Source organism: Myxocyprinus asiaticus, chromosome 17 (assembly GCF_019703515.2).
Source record: "Myxocyprinus asiaticus isolate MX2 ecotype Aquarium Trade chromosome 17, UBuf_Myxa_2, whole genome shotgun sequence".
NCBI classification, from domain to species: domain Eukaryota; kingdom Metazoa; phylum Chordata; class Actinopteri; order Cypriniformes; family Catostomidae; genus Myxocyprinus; species Myxocyprinus asiaticus.
Window position 1 is genome coordinate 35817396 of NC_059360.1, and position 23461 is coordinate 35840856.

The 23461-nt window shown below is 37.5% G+C and overlaps 1 protein-coding gene and 1 pseudogene across 2 annotated transcripts in view; both read left to right on the top strand.

Moving 5' to 3' along the window:
• Window positions 1-8247: 8247 nt before the first annotated feature.
• Window positions 8248-13445, top strand: LOC127454976 (ryanodine receptor 2-like; annotated as a pseudogene).
• Window positions 13446-13772: 327 nt separating this feature from the next.
• The window catches only part of chrm3a (cholinergic receptor, muscarinic 3a), a 248839-nt gene continuing 239150 nt past the window's right edge, over window positions 13773-23461 (top strand). The window contains exons 1-5 of one of the 2 annotated variants that reach the window (XM_051722724.1): window positions 13773-13875; window positions 15062-15179; window positions 15589-15735; window positions 15809-15943; window positions 17484-17548. The gene's annotated coding sequence lies outside the window, so the exon portion shown is untranslated. Of the gene's footprint in view, window positions 13876-15061; window positions 15180-15443; window positions 15944-17483; window positions 17549-23461 lie in introns of those variants that run through there. The other variant, XM_051722722.1, reaches the window with a different exon arrangement.

Sequence of the window (23461 nt, forward strand, 5' to 3'; positions counted from 1 at the left end):
GAACGTCAGAGTGTTACGATAATGCCATTTAACATACATATTAAATTATTAATTACCCAAGTGATAAAACCTGAGAGGCAGCAGAATTACTTATGTTATTACTACGTCTAAAACAAAGATGACATTCTGTCATCTCCAAATATTACAGTGGCCTGAAACCAGTTTTAATGGGACTCATTCACTAATAATGAAGTGTTTTAATGTATGTGCGCAGAAAAGATGCTTGCATAAAATTTTTGCCAGACTCATACAGACACGTGTATACACATGATTTTGTTCATGCCGTCATTCTAATATTGAGTAAAGGAATAGTTCATCCAAAAATGAAAATTCTCATCATTTACTCACCCTCATGCCATCCCAGATGTGAATGACTGTCTGTCTTCTACAGAACACAAACAAAGATTTTTAGAAGAATATCACAGCTGTGTTGGTCCTTATAATGCAAGTGAAAGGTGACTAGACTTTTTGAAGGCTCAGACAGCATATGAAGTCAGCATAAAAGTAATCCATATGACTCCAGTGGTTAAATTCATATCTTCAGAAGCGATAAGTGTGGGTAAAAAACAGATCAATATTTAAGTCATTTTTTTACCATTAATCTCCACTTTCACTTTCAGAATGTGAAATTTTAAGGTAAAGTAGACACTTATCAGACTTTTTATTTTTGGGTGCCCCTTTGGGGAATATCTCTGATTTTCGAGTAAAGTGTGCTATTCTCAAAACCAGTTGAAACAAAAAGCCTTTTATACAGAAATAGACTACACATAATTACCTGTAATTTTATACAGACCTGTACTCTCTAAATACAGATACACAGATGTATCAGCCAAACATCGGTATCTGAAAACATTACGAAATCTTAACTTAAAGTGAGCCCAAAACGAGGTTATAAGGAATGTGAATGTCAATAATGTGATTTTTGTTTAGGTGTTTTGTTCATGACTGAGACAAGTTACTCTGAAACATGTCTGAAGACATGTAGAGACATAGAAAAAAATATGTATTTCAATTTCCTTTCATGTTGTGTAATTATCAGTGATTTGAAACAAGGTAACATAAAAAAGCAGAACCACTAAACTACTGGTATTGGCAGAAGTTGTTCTAAATAATCGGATATTGGCATCGATGCACAAATTGTGTTTGTATGTCCCATTTTTTTATTTTATACCATATTTTTTTTATTTTATTTTTTTAAATTGGGTGTGAACTTATTGATGAATCAAATTTTTCTGGAATGAAACTGTTCGCATACAGGTTTATGCTCAAAAATATGCATATGCACGGTTAGTGAATAAGACCCAATTGCTGTATTTTGCTGTAGATTTGTCTTCTGCAGGCACAGAGCAGTGAATCTCTTCCTGCAGGGTTTTGAAAGAGTCTGGCAGAAGGCAGAACTTGACTTGCCTGTGGACAGACTGACTGGGGATTTAGCTGTAAGCGTGTTTTTGATTTGCTGTGTTCCCTGATAATGCTTGACTATAATTTTTCACTTTTTAAATGTATTTTTCACCTAGAGCTTTTTTAGATTTTATGGTAATAGAAATTTTTACCTATCAGAAAGCAGCTCATGTAGTGTTTGTGAAGCAGGGAGTGGAGCAGAGCAAAAAGATTGATCCACTTCTTCAGCTTATCAATCTCTTCAGTCAAAGTGCCCTGACTGAGAGAAGATGTGTATGTGTATGAGATGAATTCATGCATTTGTGTGTTTTCTGTGTAGATCAATGCAAATAAACCCATTTTAAACTTTTAAGCAGATTATAATATTTATTTTGCAAGTTTTTTTTAGTGTACATGTTTTAGCTCTGTTCCAAAACCTAATGAGTAGAACTGTATCAAGCAATCTGGCCAATATTAACTCTCTACTTTCTTTTCATTTCTTTTCACGGCTAACTGTGCTATGCTGATATCATGGACAAGGTAAGAAGCACTGTTGGGACTTATCTGCATTTCCTGTGCAAAGTTTGCCGTTTTTGCCACAAAAACCTTATGTAGCTATGAGGCTAAATTGTAATGTCTTTGCAGAGTTGCTAAAGTGAGGAAAATCAGGATGAAGATGGGCTGAAATCATATGAGATTAGCTATGGGACTTATGTGAAATGAAATGGTCTCGTTGTCTGATTTGGTATTAGGTTATTTTAGTAGAAAGAGCTGTAATTGAAATAGTAAAAGCAGGAAAATACCAAATCAAAACAACATTTAAACAGTATCAATGTAAAGACATTAGGCAAATCCTGTTAATCCTGGATATCAAGAAAGAATAAAAAATAAATAAATAAATAAATAAAAAAAACAGCAGCAACAACAACAAAACACAAGACAAAGGCTCTACTAGAATATATTTTGAACAATCGTCAAGTCTGTTATATAACTCTCCACTTTCTCTAATTATGTGAAAGTTTGAATGATGTATTCAATATGTAAAAGGGGGACAAGGGGAGGGGAAAAAAAAGAGGAGAGGGAAGGATCAAGATGGGGCGGCAGCGAGAGAGAAAGGAGAGCGGGGAAATACCTGGTTTGCCAGCGCCCAGATACGCTGTTGCCTGGCCCTCAGCCACTCCCCGACCTCTGGCGGACGACAACTCACTCTTCCCCTGGTGGACGGTTGTAGGTCCTCCGGCCCCGGACAAACGATCATGCTCCTCCCCCTCTTTTCTCTCTTTTTTTTTTTTTTAAATATATGGGGGGACGGCAGAGTGTCTCAGATCCTCAGGTGTCGACAGTGATGCCTCCATCCCCGGACAGACGGCCGTGGCTGCTCCTCGGTCGGCTGGTAGTGGTGAGGACTCCACAACAGTGCATCCCTCTTCCTTCCTGGGTTTCGGCACCAGTGTAACTGGGGTTAAAATGGGAAAAGAGGAGGCGGGAACCAGACGAACCATCAAAGTAATGTTTAATGTAAAATTAAAACAAAGACAAAACACAAACGTGCACACACAGCAGCTGCATGTGGCTCTCTCTCTCCTCCTCATCACAAGGTGATACAGGCGGCTGCCTAGGGCCCCGACGTGCCTGGGAGGCCCCCACGAACACGAGCAAAGTAAATGAACAAGATTACGAAACATCGATGACTTTTATTTTGATATTCTCTGCAGCTGTATCGCGCACACACTCGAGCGTTCAACGCGCATGAAACTGATTATTTAACATACAAATCACAATGATGGTGAAAACTAAAAACAACATTAAGTTTAAAATTAACTCAACAAATTAACAAATGGTTTTGTGATTTGAATAATCGCTGACTAATGCTCACACCTGACAGAAACGCAGGAATAAATATTGCTTTGTGGCTGTTTGAGTCTTTAGGCTTATTTTGTGTAAAGGATAGCAGGAACAGCACTTGTCAGATCATTAGTGCTTTTCATGTTTTCTCAAGAATAGGCTAATCTGCTTGTGAGGGAATTTAAACATTGCAGATATAAAGTAGCAAAAAACTCAGTGAAAATGAGCAATTAATCTGGAAAATAACCAAACCATCCTATTTGCAAAGATCTCTGCTCTCTAAGAGGTATGTGTTTATTCTTTACATTTATTTACAAATATATATTTTAAGATGTTTTTACAGTCCTGTGGCAAGCAAGGTGGGGCCTAGTGGCGTCTGGGCAGAGCGAGGCCAGGAAGATAAGTGGTGAATGAGTTCCACCTGTGTGCCACACCGGTCTCGCATTTCAGTGAGAGGCGGCAGGAGTATTTAAGGAGACGAGACAGTGGCAGACAGGGAGAGAGGGAGATGCATGAATATGTGTTTGCGTGTTCGACGTGTCTGCGGGGAAGCAGCACGTGGAGTTGTTTTATGTTTAAGTGTAAAGAAAATGTCTACATGTTGTCAAGGCGGTCCCAGCTTCCTCCTTGCCCATCATGTGAACCCGCTACAAGGCCCTATTTAAAATCTGTAATTGTTTAACTTTTATTCACTTTTGCGCACATTCTGGCCAACTTTTTGTTTTCATTGATTTTGTTGCTCTAAATAAACTTTATGCAAAGTTATGTGGGTAGTTGAAATGGAATTTCAAGCATTGTCAGCAGAGTCCTATACTATTAAAACTATCTAAAACTATTTTAAACAGCATTTTAAGAGGCATCTGCTGACGTGGACCATGCATCGCAAAAAAGGGATCACAGAAGACCTAAGATCAAGAATTGCTGCTTTGTATAAAGCTGGAAAGGGTTACAAAGTTATCTCAAAGAGCTTAGATATTCATCTGTCAGTTTGAAAAAACTGTCTATAAATGGAGACGATTTAGTACTGTGGCTACTCTCCCTAGAAGTGGCCGACCAGCTAAGATGACTCAAAGGGCACACTGCAGAATGCTCAAAGAGGTAGAGTGACATTTAAAGACTTGAAGGAATCATCTGAACTGTTTAACATTTCTGTTTATGAGTTTCTACACCATGAAGGCAGCCGCTGCTTTGCAACAAAAACATTGCTTCATGATTGAACTTTGCCAAAGGCCACCTTGACACTCCACAACACTACTGGGATATTGTTTTGTGGACTGATGAAACTAAGGTTAAATTGTTTGGGAAGAACACACAGCACTAGGTATGGCTTATTCGCATACCAACATGAAAACATCATCCCTACGGTGGAGAGAGCATCATGATTTGGGGCTGCTTTGGTGCTGCGGGGCTTGGACCGCTTGCCATCAATGAGGAAAAAATGTATTCAAGTTTATCAAGATATCCTACAGTATAATGTCAGGTTGGCTGTGTGCCAGCTGAAGCTCAGTAGAAGCTGGGTGATGCAGCAGGACAATGACCCTAAACATCGAAGTAAATCCACTACAAAGGGGCTACAAAAAAAAAGAAAATCCATCTTTTGGAGTGGCCCAGTCAGAGCCCAGACCTTAACCCAAGAGAGATGCTATGGAAAGACCTCAAGAGAGCTGTTCACACCAGACATCCTAAGAATATGGCTGAGTTGAAGCAGTTCTGTAAGGAAGAATGGTCCAGAATTCCTTCTGAATGGTGCAGGTCTAATCCGCAGCTACTGGAAACGCTTGGTTGAGGTTATTGCTGCCAAAGGAGGATTTAACAGTTATTAAATTCAAGGGTTCACTTTTTCCACAGCACTGTGAATGTTTAATGGGATGTGTTCAATAAAGACATGAAATATTATGTTTGTGTGTTGTTAGATTAAGCACATTGTGTTTGTCTATACTTGTGAATTTGATGAAGATGAGATCACATTTTATGACCAATGAATGCAGAAAACTAGCTAATTCCTCTAATTTCTTGCCACTGTATATCCTTACAGTGGATATACTTATCCTACTTATCTTACTTATATCCTGATATCTTGAGTCATCTGGATCTGACTTTTCTTATTTTCAGTGCTAAAATTTTATGCTACTGAAGATGAAGTTGGATTTGGTGTTTTATGAACCAGGTGATATGGGACCTATTGTGGCAGCCACATTGAAGCATGGCATTGCAATTTTAACCCACTTCTGTCCAGCAGGTAAATTTTGAAAAGGTCAGCCTGGATTACCTATAGTAGATAATAACCCAAACGTTTTGACATTTAACACCAAAAACAACTTTTGCTGTGGAATATAACAACTTCCTTATGTTCATTCTCTTTCTTGTGAATTCTCTGTTCCCCCCTCACCCCTTTGCCTTACAGAAAATGTTGGATTACTTGTGACAGAAGGGAGATGTGGGCTTTTTTCACAGTGTGGCAGGCCTAATGCATTCTTGCAGGTTTGATTGTTTTTGGGTAATACATTGCTAGACATGCTAACAGAAAGCTCCTCAAACCACCTACAAGTGGTGAATTGCTTTGTTCCGCCCATATGTTCAATTTCAAAGTTACTCTGTATAATCAGGAGAAAAGAACATCGTTTTATATCACTTTTTTCCCCCTTCAGTATATTTCTTCGCTGTAATGGAAGTGCCTGTTGAGTGTCTCTGTTAGTTTGTATAATACAAAATTAAGAGGATTGTGTGTTTGTTGGTGTTGTGATTCTGCGTGTCACAGCCTGCTGGATTTGAATGCTTTTGAGAGGCAGATCAAAGCAGAGAGTTTAGGAGTGGGTGCTGAGGAAAATTCAGGTACATCACTGACATCTACAACAAATCGCTTATTTGAAAAATGAATTTAACTATCAGGAGGAAGATTTATATTTTATTTTATTGGCACTCTACTGTATACATTTCTCACTCTTTCTATCTCTCTTAGGTGACAGGGTAATGGCAGATGAACAACTGACCTGTGATCTTTTCTGATTCCTTCAGCTTCTTTGAGAAGGCCATAACACCGGTTATTAAAGATACGATATGAATAACTGTCATTGCACTCATACAATTATTTTAGTACTGGGTCTGTCCAAGTTAGGTGAAGTATATCTTTTTTTTTTTTTTTTTTAAATTATGATAATGTATTAAAATGAAATTACATTTGGTGACTTGAAATAACATAAACTTATGAAATACACTTGTTTAACACCTAATTATATATATAATGTTTAACTAAAATCCAGATAGCACTTTAAACAAAAAGTAAGGTATTTGCAGTGTTTTTAAAATGGAATTGAATAATGATTAGAACTTGTCATATTTGAAATATCACAGATGAGAAAATTTGTTTTCTGTACTTAAAAGAGGAACTGAATGTATTACATTGAGAAAGGAAAAAATATCTGCAAATTCAAAATATTAGATTAATGGTATTTACTACAAAATAGAAAAGCCCAATCAGATTTATCACTATGTATTAATCTATGCAACAGCCCATGTTTCAAATGTGAAAGTTTAGTTTTCTATTGTGTTCAATCTTTGTGGTATAAGAACTAGTGGTATGAGACAGATTTTCACTACACAGATTTCCAGAATTACCGGAGGACTCAAGCTGGAAACAACACAACCGTCAACATCATCATCTCCACTGTGGATTATCTGCTCAGGGTCCAGGCAAGCCCAACGATTTAGCAAACACTAGTTTTCTTACGTTTTCTATTTCGTCTGTTTGTAATGTACATGTACAGGGTCTGAAAAGTGCACATTTGCTGCTGTGAGTCATTTGAGATTTTCAGCATGGAATTTTACAATTTGGAGAAAGAACCAAAACAGTGAGACAGGGCTTGTAGCCAAATAATGTTGCCATAAACTATTCACTGCTGACAGGCCACCTCCATTTCTTTGTCTGATACTGAACATGATGGATGGTCTCATATCTGCAGGAGTTCCCTATTAGGGAAGGATGTGATTGAGCATGGTCAGCACAACTTCTCGAATGCCATCAGCGTGGCCAAACAGGTGTTCAACACACTAACTGAATACATTCAGGTAAATGCACACAAACACACACATACTATATTTAAATGGGTCAGCAGAGATGAGTTTTCAGCAAAAAACTGTAAATCTGCTTGGTCTAATTTTAGAGATACTGTGCAACATTTTGCTAACTTTGCATCATATAATGGCAGAAACATTTCTAGAAGCTTTTCTTTGAATGTACTTACCATGCCTGCCTCCACAATACCTTGACCCCCCAACTTTACGGCCCACCCTGAGAATCCTAAGGTCCAACTTACCTCCTTGGGGCCGTTCACACCGAAGGCAGTTTTGCATCCGTTCACACTATTTTCCAACGGTTTTCCTATGTTAACATGCTATGTAAACAAACATCTTTGACTGTTGTGCCAAGTCTTGCTGTTTTTTCAGCATCTTGTGCTGGAGGGCTGTGATTTTTAGACCCAGTGTGAAGTTCAGTATGATTTTAACTTAAAAACACATCTCAAGACACCTGCGTTCTTCTCTATTCATGCCGCTATGTAAAGTTTTTTTTATTTTTATTTTGCACAATGAAGCGCTTTTTTATCAGTGTGAACAGCCACTTACAGTTGGAACTGAGCCTTGTTCTTAATGAAGAGCTAAAAATGTGTGTGATTTTCGAGGTTGTGTGACTTAATATTTGAAACACCTTATTTATCACCTGATCTGACCTGTCTTCCTAACATTCACTAAAATGTATTTTTGAATGTGTGATTTAGGGTGCATGTACAGGTAACCAGCAGAGTCTGGTCCTGTGGTGGGCTTCCTTCATGTGTTTGCCCATATGCAGGTGAAGCTTTCTCAGGTTGGTCTGAGGACAAATTACTTAAACCATATGTGCTAGTTTATTAATTGCATAGAACTAATGTAAGAAAACTAGTGGATAAAAGAAACAGAATTGTTGTTTTGTGTCTAAAGGATTCCAGCCGGATAGAGTTGCTGAAGGCTTTGATAGACTTACAAAAAGACATGGTGGTAATGCTGCTTTCCATGCTTGAATGTAGGAGTAATGTTCATAAAAACTTTAAAAAAGCCTTCTCATTTTCCATGCAGTTCCATACTCTTCCTGTTCTGCTTTTGAGAAATGTGACATTGGTAATTATCCTGTCAGTAAACTCCTTTGGGTCACTAAGAAACGTGGTGAATGGGACCATTGGCAAACAGATGGTAGACATGCTAGTAGAATCATCCAGCAATGTTGAGATGATCCTCAAGTTCTTTTATATGTTTCTCAAACTCAAAGACCCCTCTGAAGCCAGATGGCAGAGGACTCATTTCCAAGAAGGACTTCCAGCAAGCCATGGAAGCCATTCCAAATCAGAGACTGAATTCCTGTTATCCTGTGCTGAGACAGCAGAAAGCGAACTTTTGGATTACCCGGATTTCATGACACGTATTCATGAACCAGCCAAAGACATTGGCTTCAATGTGGCACTTCTTCTGACCAATCTGTCTGAGCACATGCCCAGTGATGTCTGTTTGCAAAAACATTTGGAGCTGGCGAACAGTGTGCTTAAGTACTTCCATCCTCATCTGGAAAGGATCTAAATCATGGGTAGCTGGAAACGGATTGAGAGGGTCTACTTTGAGATCAACAAATCTAGCCGCACACAGTGGGAGAAACCACAGGTATTAGAAGATCATTTACTGGTGTACATTTGTGGCCTAATAGTGTGTGTCTTGTATAAATATTTTTGTAAGTGTCTGTTGTATAACTTGAATGATTAATGGTAGGCTGTTTTGGGTTCATGAATGTTCTCAAAGTATTTGTGTGTTGATTCAGGTGAAGGAGAGCAAACGGCAGTTCATCTTTGATGTCGTGAATACAGGAGGAGAGAAAGAAAAGATAAAACTATTTGTCGATCTCTGTGAAGACACTATATTTGAGATGCAGTTTGCTGCTCAGATATCCGGGTTCAGAGAGTGGAGAGGAACTAAAAGCAAAGGATGAAGAGGAGGAGAAAGAAAAGGTAGAAAAGGCTGAAAACCTTGAAGACAGCAGGATGACCAAAGACTTGAGATGTTTCTCCATGATGAATCTTCTCTCCATAAGAAACATCAGAAAGCACACAAAGAAGATAACCATCAAGGGTATCATCTCAGGGATATTCTCCCTTTTCCAGAACATCTGTTTATCACTTTTTCTTTTTTGGGTGTGCTTTGTCTATCTGCTCTTCCACATCTTCTTGAGTGGATAGATTATTGACATGGTTAAAGAGATGAAACTGGTCAACCTTTTGGGCGACCTTTGGGATACAACCATAGTTGAGGTCACAGGGGTCAGAGAAGGAGCAGTCAGAGATAATAACTGTCACACCACATGTGTGCGTTTTCTTCTCATGTTAAACTTAGAGGCATGAGTCTGGATATGTCTGCAGTGTCCAGGGACCCCCAGCTGATATTTTCGGCTTGTGTCTGAAGAAGGAGGGAGGAAAGTACAAGATGTTGAGCAGTGATCAACACGCCTGTCTGGATGAACTTCTAAACACACCTAAACATCAGGTCAATAGTCCAGAATATACTATTGTCAACTTACTGTAAATGCACAAGCACTTTGGTTAAATGTCTTGCCTAATTGTACATGCAATCCTTCCAGTCATGGTATTAGTTAATAGTTATGTTGTTCATTTTTGGACATTTGTTTCCACGAATTGGACATTTGTGAAGACTTTTGTGTCCACTTTGAACATTTGTCTCCCCTAACTTGACATTTGTATCCACTTTGAACATTTGTGCCCACTAACTAGATGTATGTGTCCACTTTGACCATTTGTGTCCACTAAGTGAACATTTGTGTAGACATCTGTGTCCACCTTGAACATTTGTATTCATTAAGTGGACATTTTTATGGATATTTATGTCAGTTGTTAACATGTGTCCAATAAGTGGAAATGTGTGTGGAAATTTGTGTTTTGAATGGTTGTGTCCACTTTTACCATTTGTGTCCACTAAGTGAACATTTGTGTAGACATCTGTGCCACTTTGAACATTTGTGTTCACTAAGAGGACATTTTGTGGATAATTATGTCCATTGTTAACATGTCTAATAAGTGGATTTTTGTGTCCATTAAGTGGAAATTTGTGTGGACATTTCTGTCTGTTTTTAATGGTTTTGTCCACTTTGACCATTTGTGTCCACTAAGTGAACATTTGTGTAGCCATTTGTGTCCACTTTGAACATTTGTGTTTATTAAGTGGACTTTTTTTGTGAATACATTGTGTACGTTGTGTACATTTGTGTCCACTTTGTCTCTTTGTGTCCATTTATTTCTGCTTTGTTAATGTTAAAAAAAGGTGGAAATCTCAGAGAGGGATTTTCAAGAGGTGCAGGAGGAGAAGGATTCAGAGACTGATAAAGCTATATAAGTGCTCCAGACCAGGGATAATGTTAAAACTCACACATTTAAATGAGAGGAAATACTGCTGCTGTTTAACAGGGAATACCACTGATTTTCAGCTTTCAAGTGTATCATTACAAAACCCTGCGGGAAACTCAGGGAACGTGTAAAGAAATGTTTGAATATTCTCCACAGTTCCCTTGGGCATTAAAGGTGCCCAGGCTCTGAACAATTCAAAGGGCGTGAAAATAAAATATACTTGTAAGTTGAGAATCACTGTTATTCCCACAGAAATAACATAAAAACGTTTCATATTTAATTACATTTCAATAAGCTTTGACATTTACATAATTACAAGGATGGGCGAAAGCATAGTGGATGGTTTGGTTGGATAAACCACTTGCAAGTTATGCAACACTCTCTCAGGTGATGTAAGACATACAATTTAATTTCCCAGTGGAGAAAATGATGAAAAGAGAGCGAGGAAATAGACTCAGCAGAGAGTTAGTAAGCTCAGCTCTCCCAAACCTGAGGAAAGTAAAATCCAGGAATCGGCCGTTTGGAAAATAATCCGCTCTCAGATGACCAGACTGCTGGTATGGTTCTTTATGGTTTTTTCCTCTTCTCTTGTTCTCTCTGTTGTTTTGCCCACTGCCCAATACAAGCATACTCACAGATGTTTGACCATATGGGGTCGGACAACTGTATGTAATCTGATGACCTGCAGTATGTATTTTCTCCACAGAACTGTTTTGCCAGAATTTCTACAACATGCAATTGTTGGCTCAGTTCATGGCTTTTGCCATACATTTTATTCTCCTGTTCTACAAGGTGAGTTTTGATTTTTGTACATACAGTTGAAGTCAGAAGTTTACTTACACATTATACACCAAATACATTTAAATCAGTTTTTCACAATTCCTGACATTTAGTCATGGAAAACATTCTCTGTCTTTGGTCAGTTAGGATCACTACTTTATTTTAAGAATGTGAAATGTCACAATAATAGTAGAGGATTATTTATTTCAGCTTTTATTTCTTTCATCACATTCCCAGTAGGTCAGAAGTTTACATACACTTTGTTAGTATTTGGAAGCATTGCTTTTAAATTGTTTAAGTTGGGTCAAACATTTTGGGTAGCCTTCCACAAGCTTCTCACAATAAGTTGCTAGAATTTTTACCCATTCCTCCAGACAGAACTTGTGTAACTGAGTCAGGTTTGTAGGCCTCCTTGGTCGCACATGCTTTTTCAGTTCTGCCCACAAATTTTCAATTGGATTGAGGTCAGGGCTTTGTGATAGCCACTCCAATACCTTGACTTTGTTGTCCTTAAGCCATTTTGCCACAACTTTGGAGGTATGCTTGGGGTCGTTGTCCATTTGGAAGACCAATTTGCGACCGAGCTTTAACTTCCTGGCTGATGTCTTGAGATGTTTCTTCAATATATCCACATAATTTTCCTTCCTCATGATGCCATCTATTTTGTGAAGTGCACCAGTCCCTCCTGCAGCAAAGCACCTCCACAAAATGATGCTGCCACCCCCATGCTTCACAGTTGGGATGGTGTTCTTCGGCTTGCAAGCCTCACCCTTTTTCCTCCAAACAAAACGATGGTCACTGTGGCCAAACAGTTAAATTTTTGTTTCATTAGACCATAGGGTATTTCTCCAAAGAGTAAGATCTTTATCCCCATGTGCACTTGCAAACTGTGGTCTGGCTTTTTAATGGCGGTTTTGGAGCAGTGGCTTCTTCCTTGCTGAGCAGCCTTTCAGGTTATGTCGATATAGGACTCGTTTTTACTGTGGATTACTTAGTGTATGTAAACATCTGACCCACTGGAATTGTGATATAGTCAATTAAAATTTAAACAAACGTTTACATTTCAGGTTATGTCGATATAGGACTCGTTTTTACTGTGGATAACTTAGTGTATGTAAACATCTGACCCAATGGAATTGTGATATAGTCTGTAAAAATTACTTGTATCATGCACAAAGTAGATGTACTAAACGACTTGCCAAAACTATAGTTTGCTAATATTAAATCTGTGGAGTGGTTAAAAAATGAGCTTTAATGAAGTGTATGTAAACTTCTGACTTCAACTGTATCTACTCATTCATACTTACACCTACTTTTCTAGATTTTAGAATAATGGTAATGTCATCAAAACCATGAAATAATAAAAATGGATGTACAGAAATTTTGTAGTGACCAAAAAGGATAAAAAAAGTTACAATTATTCTTCATTATGACTATTTTCCACATTTTAGAAAAATAGTAAAGACACCAAAGCTATTAAATAACAAATATCAAAATATGGAACTTATGTAATGACAATAAACTTTTCACAATTTAAAACTATTGTATATTTTAGTGTTTTCACACTCTTGGCATTCTCTCAACCAACTTTATGAGGTACCACCTGGGATGCTTTTTAAACAGTGTTGAAGGAGTTCCCTTGTGTGCAGTTTTTGTCTCTCTTTCCTTCCTCTCCTTCCTTTCCTTCCAACTCCTCTTTTTTGTGTGACAGTTTATGTTTGTCTAAAATACATGTAAAGCATCTAATCATATACCTTTAGATTAAAAGGATCTATCATGAAAAAAATCATGAAAATTATATAAAAAAATAATAATAATAAAATAAAATAAAACATTCAGTCAAGTGTATCCAAGCCTTTAGCATTTAATCTTTGTTTTTCCCACTAACTTCTAGGTGTCACCATCCATGGATGATGATGATGTGATGATGAAAAGGTGGTGACTGCCATTACGAATGACAGCATCAAGTATTCACAGGCAGTGTATTTTGAACCAGAAGAGAACAGTGGCTACATGAAAATGAATCTAGACAGTCTGGCTGTCCTGCACACTCATTTCGCTGTGCTGTATCATCAGCTACAATTATCTGAAGGTTAGACACACAGACGTAGACACAAAACATATAAATCATTTGAGTGTGCCTATGCAAGTAGCCCCTTATATTTCTTATGGTGAAACTAAACACACAGTGAATGATTGACTAAAACACCCCTTTCCATCTGTCTAGCATTTGTTAAAGCTCTCCAACATGCATGCATGTCCTTAAAGTAACTTGCCTAACCCTTTCATTAATATCATCTGACCACTGACAGGTTCCTTTAGTCATTTTTAAGTGAGAAAAGGAGCTGGCTCGTAAACTGGAGTTTGATGGACTTTACATCACAGAACAACCTTCTGAGGATGTCATTAAAGGCCAGTGGGACATGGTCATCAACATACCGTAAGAGCTGCAGAACTGCTTTTTAAAGCTGAAACAAGTAGCCTGTTCATAAGCAATATGGATATCCTAAATTGACTTGATATTCAACAATGACTGTCAAACTGCTCACTACTACGCAACAAAAATTTACCTCTTATAATATAATAATGTCTTACAGTATTACCTCTTATAATATTTCCTATTTTCTTCTTCTCCTTCTTCGGCTATTTTTTCCAGACCATACCCAAGTGATTTTTGGGATATTTTTTTGAAGAGGATGGAAGGATTAACACATCCCATCTTTACTCTCAAATTCAATTTCAAAACTGCTTTTGACAATTTAAAAACATAAAAATGACAGTATCTTACATCTAACTTCTGTGACTTTTGAGTAAATAGACTTAATCTTTAGGTCAAGTCAAGTTGTTTTCTTTATTATTTGCACAGTTTATACTGGGTTTACTGGGCATTGAAATGCTTACGATAATGCTCAGGTTGCAGGACATTGACAATATATACAATTGTGCAAAACAAAACATTAACATATAATATGTAAACATAAAGGTAATAATATAAAGTATATTAGTAAAAATTGTAAATTGTTACTTGTAAGATTATGTCTTATGCCTTAATCCTAATTTTAATCTTTACACTTTCTGAAGTATATGTGGTGTTATGTGTGTGGTTGCCAAAGCATTACTGTATGGTTGCTAAGGTGTTCTGAGTGGCTGTTATCGCATTGATATTCATTTACTAGTGTTTTCTGGGTGGGTGGTTGCTAGGGTGTTCTGTGTGGTTGCTAAGGTGCTGCTTGATAGCTGCTAGGGTGTTCTGGGTGATTGCTAGTCTCTGTGATATTCTGGTCCCTAGATAAGGACTAGGTCGCTCCTTCAGTATAAGTCTATGGGATTCTTTCACACATTTTGTTTTCTGTTTGGCAAAAATTGTAAGTCCAATGGCAAAGAAAAGTAATGGTAGACCTTTCCACAATAAGTCACATATTTTGAGATATCATTCATGTCCGTAGCTCAAACCATGTGGAATGAGTTGCATACGGAAATGTAATACCTGTGGTTAGCAACACTTAATAATTATCTATTCCCTGGACGTGGTAATGGTGAGGCTGTGTAAATTGTGTGGTTTGAGCTGCAGGTTAAAGCTGTCTGTCTGTGTTTAATGCATTCTGTGATGTCTCTCTGTGCTGTAGGTGATGACAAAATATGGAGAGCTGTATGGTTCAGCACGCATCAGTGAGCTGCTCTTGACTTCAGCTTTGAGGCTCAGGAGAGAAAGAGACCTGTGTAAAGGGGTGCCTTCACTACCCTGTGAGTTATGGGTTAAAATGCATTTAAAAACTCTCCTAACATTTAACATTTCTTCAGTCAAATCTGTTTCTGTTAAGTGAAGAAACACAGCTCTGTCATTTTATCTGCAATAACCACAATGAGAATGAGAATTAAAAAGTATATTACTGTGTGCCAGATGATGGCAGCAGTGTTCAATATGATAAGCTTAAATAAAAAAATAAAAAATCTTTCTCATGTTTGCACAATTTTAGATTAAACACCATTGATGTGAAGTACCAGATATGGAAGCTGGGAACCCTGAACATCTTATTCTAATGACGTTCTTTGAGTATTTAAATTTTTGTGACTGAAGGAATTAGCAATGAATGAGCCAAATCTCTTAAGAAATTTGTGTTTTTGTGTCTGTTTCTTTTTGTCTGTCTCTCAGTCCTTCCTTTATCTGGCCTGGAATATGTTTGCGTCAATTCTGGGCGATTATAATAACTTTTTCTTTGCCGCTCACCTACTGGACATCGCCATGGGCTTCAAAACACTGTGCACCATAATGTCATCTGTTATGCATAATGGCAAACAGGTACTGTTTTATGTGTGTTTGTGTGTGCATACATTTGAAAGTGTGAGATGAAATGCAGTTGTCTGTGTTTTAGCTGGTTTTGACTATAGGGCTCTTGGCTGTGGTCGTGTATCTCTGCACTGTCGTTGCCTTCAACTTCTTCCGCAAGTTTTACAATAAGGGTGAAGACGGAGAATCGGTGAACATGAAATGTGATGATATGCTCACAGTGAGTATCTTGTCACTTTCTTTATATATGTTATATCTACATGTTTATTAAATATTCATTTGTTTATTTAAAGACAAAATTCAATCAAAATGGAGCCCGCTTGCTAAAAAGTACCAAAAAGTACCATGGTATCCATGGTTTTTTTGGACATGGCCTATGGTAATTCCAAGGTATTTTTTTTTAAGTACCTCGGAGCAAAATGTAAATATCATGGTACATAAATATGGAAATCACTTGGTACCATGGAACATAAATATCAAAGTACCATAGTATTACTTTCTTAATAAATGCCTTAATGTGCACGATTTAGCAGTGTATGTAATTCTAAAACTAATAAACGATTGCTTTCATATGCTTTCATAAAAATGTAATAACTTTCCCCATCTCTGAAACAACTTTCCTTTTCTACTCATTTAACCAAGGCTGCACAGGCAGGAGAAATAATATTCACAAATAATGTAATTGGTGCTGTTGTTTCACTTTTCAAAATCCAATCAAATCATACAGTGGGATGTTTCATTCAGAAATATCCCACATTACAGAACTTTGTAAGTTATCGCAAATACTTTTTCAAGTCTCTAAATCACCTTTTGTTGAGATTTTACATAATCAAACGTGTCACTCACTGGCGTAGCCACGGGTGGGCCTGGGTCACCCAATCATTGTCTTATACCCTTATTTCACCAACAACCAAAAGCTTGCTGGTCTCGAAACACGGACCACTAAAGTCAGAGGCTTTTGGCCTGGATAATGTCAGCATCAAAGCTTGCAAAACAACAGCAGCTCAAAAAACAAAACTTATTATAATTAAGCTATTTATACTATTAACACCAGATGCGGTGATGAGACGTGCATTCAGTTGACGGGCATCCCGTATCGTGCAGCGGCTCCAACCACTTTATTTTCCCTGTCTAATAACATATTTGTAACAAATGTCACATATGTGATTTGATTGCTATGAATTGTATTAATTAGGCTATTTATTGAAAAAAAAATGTACCCGTTCATCAAAACCAGATCGAGTTGACATAAGATGCTGAATTAAATATCTTTGGATGTTACATATATGCTCTCAAATTCTATGCAGTTTATTTTTAAGATAAAATAATGTCCAGCCAGTGATGAGTTTGAGTTCTATCATATCATCTTCGATATCACCTCCTTCTTTGTCATTGTCATCCTCCTCACCATCATTCAGGGTGAGAAACTGAGAATAAAAAAGAGCTTCTGAAAGCACTAGAAAGTGAAATGAATGATTTGTGCAGAATCGTTGCGCTTTAATTGTTTAGCTTGTCCTCTAACTCGAGTCATGCTGAGCATCTCTGGAGAGCTTCATTAAAGGTTCCCACTCTCACATGCTGAGAGGGATTATGAGAAGAGATCTGAGAATCATTTGATGCTAAAGGAAAGCTTTATGCGTGGGGTAGAATAATACTCATGTTTTAAATGCGTCTTGTTTACTAAATTGTGTTTGTGACTGTTGAATTGCTCTGTTGTTTGTACATTTTAAATGTTTTCAGAATTCCACATTTATTTTCAGGTCTAATTGTTGATTCATTTGGGGAGTTGAGAGACCAGCAGGAGCAAGTTAAAGTGGACATTGAGGTGGGTCTCACACATGGCACTTTCCACAAATAGGGTACACTTCGGTGTCCCATTAATGTTTCTACAGAATTAGAGGCACAAATCTTTTTTTTTTTTTTTTCATTGATAACTATTAGATATGTTAGATAAACTATTATCTAACATAATATTAACCCTTGACAAGTAGCTAGTTTTAAACACCCTTCTGTACCACATATTTGGTCTTGACCTTCTCGACTGCATCCAACAATTAAAATAATAATAAAATAATAATAATAATAATAAAAAAAAATAGTTCTACATTTTGCATGCAACCCTGTTACTGCATGATTTCCCCTCATTACAAAAATATAGCATTCCATAAAACTGCGACACTTAGGAAGTAACATCATTCGGACCTCCTCTCCAAAATGGCGAGATGACCATAAAAAAACTCAAAAATGCATTCATGCTGCCTGCATTAGTCAAAATCAACCATGCAACCCTGTTACCTTGTTTTAAGATGACATTTTTTCTTTCAATAATGGGAAATATAAATTTATCAGTTACTACAAACCAACATTTAATCGAGCGAAAAGCTTAATTTAGGTTAAATTGCAACCCTGTTCTGGCTTTTTTCAGTTGTATTCATTTCTTTCATTTTAAACATTTTGTAAATTTAATTGTAAAATAATTAATCAATTTGGTCTAAACTGTGCATGAAATGTCCTTCATTTTGGTAACAGGCTTGCAAATGGAAAATCTCCCATAAAATAAATAGAAAACAAGAGAGGTCATATACTGTAATAGCATATCAACATTTTCTGTAGGTTCAGCATCTCCTTTCATTGACCCTTTGAAAAAAAAAAAAACTTAAAGGCTATAGGCCTTATTTTGTACCATGTTCTTTGAAAGTGGTACATCCCACTGAAAATTTGATGATTTTAGCACCATGGTATATTGGTATTCCCTTAATCCAGATTTACAACACCTGTCTTCTTGTGTTCCAATTAACATACTAAATTAATGTATCGAAAAATAAACATTTCCCCTAATTATAATGTAGAGCTATGTTGCTGTGTTAATATTTTATTTCTCTGTGGTTAATACGTTATTAATCTCTGTCAACAGCTCTTAAGGCTAGCAATGTATTATATGGTAATTCATCATGTTTTATTAAAACAGTGAATGTAGCCGTTAAATCTAGGTTCTTTCCTTTTCAGACTAACTGTTTTATCTGTGGCATTGGGAGTGAGTACTTTGAGTCACACACACTGCAAGAGCATAGTCTGGACAACTACTGTCCTGCTGGATGAAGATTTCAAAGGCTGTTCTTAGATTTGTATTCAGTAGGAAAATGTGCCTTTTGTGCATTTTAGGTTGGTCAAGATAAGAGGCAAAGCATTTGTCTTCTGCTTGCCTTACAGAAAAGTAATGTGGTGATACCATCGTACAGTGAAGATATCCGTGGTAATATCATTGGTACATTGTTAAATGCCATGGTACTGAATGATTACCATATTTAAATACAGTACTGTTGTATTTACATGTTACTCAAATATACTCAAAAAAACTACTATGGTACCGTGTGTTACCTTAACCAAAAGATAAAAAAACAATGTTTAAAAGTGTTACCCAAAAAGTTGAGCTTGTTTACTCATTCTTTTGATGAAAATGTATGAAAGTTTGTTTTGTATGTTGCTTACCCTTTAGGTTCTTTCTGATGTACCTGATCAATAAAAATGTTACAGAACACACTGGACCGGAACCAGTTCAGTTCTCAAATGTCATGCATCTTTATTGAAAAAAGATATATGGATCGTTTCATGAGAGTGAAACATATTGTGCGCTTAAAGTAATATGTGCGACAACTGAAAAATTATTTTTGTAATAAAAATAACACAATACATAAGAAATAACTTGTCAGAAATAACTTTTGTTTTCTTTTTGCCTCGTGCCTGCTGCACTCAATAACCTAACAGGAATCGTACGTGTGGAAGATGTTCCAAGAACGCTGCTTGGAATTATTTCCAGTTGGAGACAGCTTCAGGAAACAATATGAGGATCAAGTCAGTTGAAGAATTCCAGTTCAGTTCGTACAATTCAGTTCAGTGAAGTTGGAGACTTATGAAAGCATGACTGGGACATTCACCTGATGATAAGAGGCTGACGTTTTGCTCAGTTCTGTTTTGCATGGTGATTTGGTGTATTCGACACTAGATATTTATTGTTTAATACTACTTGTTGCATTTATTGTTTACTATTACTTATTGTTTGCATTTAAGGCACTAAATTGACACTGCACTTGTATGACATGCCCTAGATTATGGTAACAGGGTTGCAAAAATTGCAAACTTCATATAAAATAAATAAAATATTTTAGAATTAGAGACTTTTCATGTAACTTTTCACTTTGGAAGAAATACAACAATTATAAAATCATAAAATACAAGTCTTTTAACCTTGATACTCTTACCCACAGTAATCTTTCAATTGACCAATATCATAGTGGTTGTATGAATACTGTTAATATAAGGGATAACATACTGTACAGTCAGCTGATCAGGACCCTGATGCAAAGCATTTCGCAGGCTGGCAGCATGTCTTCAGTGGCTCGAACACAGACCAGTGGAATGATGCAAGTAATAATGCATCCCAGTGCTGTTATACTGAATATCAGCACTCTTGGAATGCTGCTTGTCCAATTAGATTAGAGGACTGGAACTAAAACCACAATACTGCTCTCTAAACAGTTATTCATCTTATTTCAGCTCTTCTGGAGTCCTTTGTGTTTGAGGCAAATCATCACTTCCAATCCTTGTGTCCCCATCTGACAGTCTCAGCTCTGAATTTAAGTCAGTTCTCTCACTGACTGATTTGCGTGGATGCACTTTATTTGCCCTTACTGTATGCCCTCTGTAAATCCCCTTTCTCTCTTCCACCACTATAAGCCTTCTCCCATTCTTCCTCTTATTTTTAACAACCACTCCATCCTCTTTGGTTCTCAGCTTTCTCACCTTCTCTCTCCACCGTGTGAGAGGTAGCTCTCAGATCTTGAGCGTGAAATTAAATGGTGGCCTGCATCTCATGCGGCTGGTTGAGTTCTCGCTGCTGCAGGGCATGACGCATTGATCACCGACCATTCCAGAAACTTTGTTAAAGTGTGAAACACACACACACGAGAGTGTTTCACCGTTCTGCCAGCCTTAATACCAAAGACAAAGGACAAAAGTGATTACCATTACCTGTAATTCCCTTTGATAGAGGGAAAAAAGAGTAGATAGATGGATTTCTTTGAGTGCCGTTTCCCTCACCCATATTTACATTTACGTTTAATCATTCTGCCAATGCTTTTATTCAAAGTAACATACAAATGAGGAACAGCACAAGCAATTTATTACTCAGGAGACAACAATATTAGCTGTTCCTCAATAGAGTTTTGAGAGTAAACCAGAGTATTTTTTGATAGGAAGTGCAAATGTTTATGGTCCTGGATTAATTAAGTGTTCACAGAACAGGTATGTCTTTAGCCGTTTCTGGAAGGTTGTGATGGTCCTAGCAGATTGGGTGAAGGTTGGAAGTTTGTTCTACCACAGAGGAACAGAGAAACTAAAGGTTCTGGTAAGTGACTTTTTTTCTATTTGGGATGGTACCTCCTGGCACTGCTCACTTATTGACCACAGAGGATGGGCGAGAACATAGAACTTTTTGGACCCTCTTTGGTTGGTTGATTGAAGAAGACCAGATGTGCCACCACGTACTGGATCATCTTTAGAGACTTGATAGTGCTAGCTGAAAGGCCGGATAGCAGAGCATTGCAGTAGTTCTGTCCTGAGATGACAAGAGCTGCACTATTGTAAAGTAGAGACTCAATGTCCTAGCTGCCAAAAATAATATAGCTGCTCTGGTTACATTTTTTATGAGATTTAATTTTTATGCACCACAAAAAACCTTGTCCAATCGACTTTTTAATAATATTTGAATGAATACAATTAATTCCCAAAACCACATTGGAACCTACACTCTGTGGATAAAGTATTGGATCGAATGAACATTTGTAATTGAATTGTGTTTTGGAGAGGAATATAATGGACTGTTTGGCAATGACCCTCACTGTGTTGGCCACACAGGAATGTGCAGGAGTGATTGTAAGTATTGATGATGGATGGTAGAGTCAGGGCTCTCTCTGTGTAGTGTACCCAGCTTGTGGTCTACTCACTGCTTCAGCTCTGTCCACAGTGTAATGTTGGTGGTTTTAATTGAGAGTAATTATGTAATGGAGGATAATGGGCAAGTTTGGGAGAACAAACTGATCCCTTGGATCCATCCTGGGATCCAATCTTTCCTAAACCCCATTTTCACCAATAAGATCAGTTTATTACAACAAGGTTTCACATATTTCTTCATATACTCAGTAGGTTAATTGCTATCTGTCAGGTTCTTTATCCAAACCTGGAGTTGCATTTCTTGGTGAAGTATACAGTGGTAATAGATTGGGAACAAAGTAACATTCCATTATGTGGGTCAGCTCTATTTGGCATTTGGCCTTGTAATAACCCTTCTACAAGATCATTCAAGAACTGCTGAATCCCCAAGGTACTGAGTGTTGGGCTAAATGTCAATAGATTTCTGCCTGAGGTCGCAACGCTTCAGAGAACTGTAATTAATCATATTAGGGTATAAACTGATCAGGGACATAATGGGAGAAAACTAATTATCTGTTCTCATGTATAATGCATAAGACTGTATATTGTTTGTTTGGTGGTACTGTAGTGGTAGATTTGATCCAGTGTTGAAACATCAGAAGGGATGATCCATAAACAAGAGGGTGGCTGAATCATCCAAACACAGCTTTGCCCTTGAGCAAAAAATGTATCTGCAGGTTTGGTTAGAGACCATTTGTCACGTTCAAAGGTTTGCGTGGGACCTAAAGGTTAAATTAATAAATATGCATGACAACTGAATGTCTAAGTGTTAATAAATCTAAGTGTTTCATGCTTCAAATATACCATAATGAAGTATCACTCTTATAGAAAGCAGGGATGGATGGTGTTCTTCTATTCTTTTCTTCTATTGCCAAAGTCACTGTAATCCCTTTCAAGACCAGATATATGGTAATATAAGTGTAGAGGTGTGGGGGGTAGAGGATAGAGCTGTAGCACCAGCAGAGGGGGGAGAATGCTGCTGATGCTAATATTTGAGGGAAAACCAATAGAAAAGCTGACTACACCTCGCTGTAATTAACAGGGAAATACTAACCCAGTCAAATAGAAAGGGCACACTGGTTTGTGGTTCTAAAACAAAAGGGCAAGAGACATGGATACCAAAGTACAAAAATAATTCTTTATTATAAGATACATGTATCAGAAGGGCACTGGACACTCATTTAAAAGTGTATTAAATTGTGAGCACAGGCAATCTGCTGCGTGGTTCGCAATAGGCTTTACACTCAAAAGAAAGACAAAACAAGCATATCTTTGCTTGTGCAACTGAGAGGGTGGAGGCTTACCAGAAGCAGGTAGACTAGCCGAGCGCAGCGATCCCCCTATAAAAAGACACTTCACCCACAGGTGTACACTCACTCACACAAAGCACACAGGTGAATCAGTTGTGAATACACAGCACTCATCATGTGACAGAGGCACCACTATGATTTAGCGAGGAATGGCTATTCCCCTACACTGGGGCCCTCAATTCCTGAGAAAAGACAAATAAAATTAACAAAATAAAAGGATCATAAAAAACTAACAAAACCAAGACAAAAACTCTGGACAGAGCTAACAAACTCAAACAAGGGGTTTAACCTTTTCATGAGTAGGGTCTAAATTGCTCTGCAGAGCCCCCCAGAGTGAGTTATTTCTGCGCGTGACACTGCACAGCCGGTAAAGGAGGGCGAAGTGTAGACAAGTTGTTTGTTATTCTTAATTTCTTGTCATTTAATAAATAAATAAATAA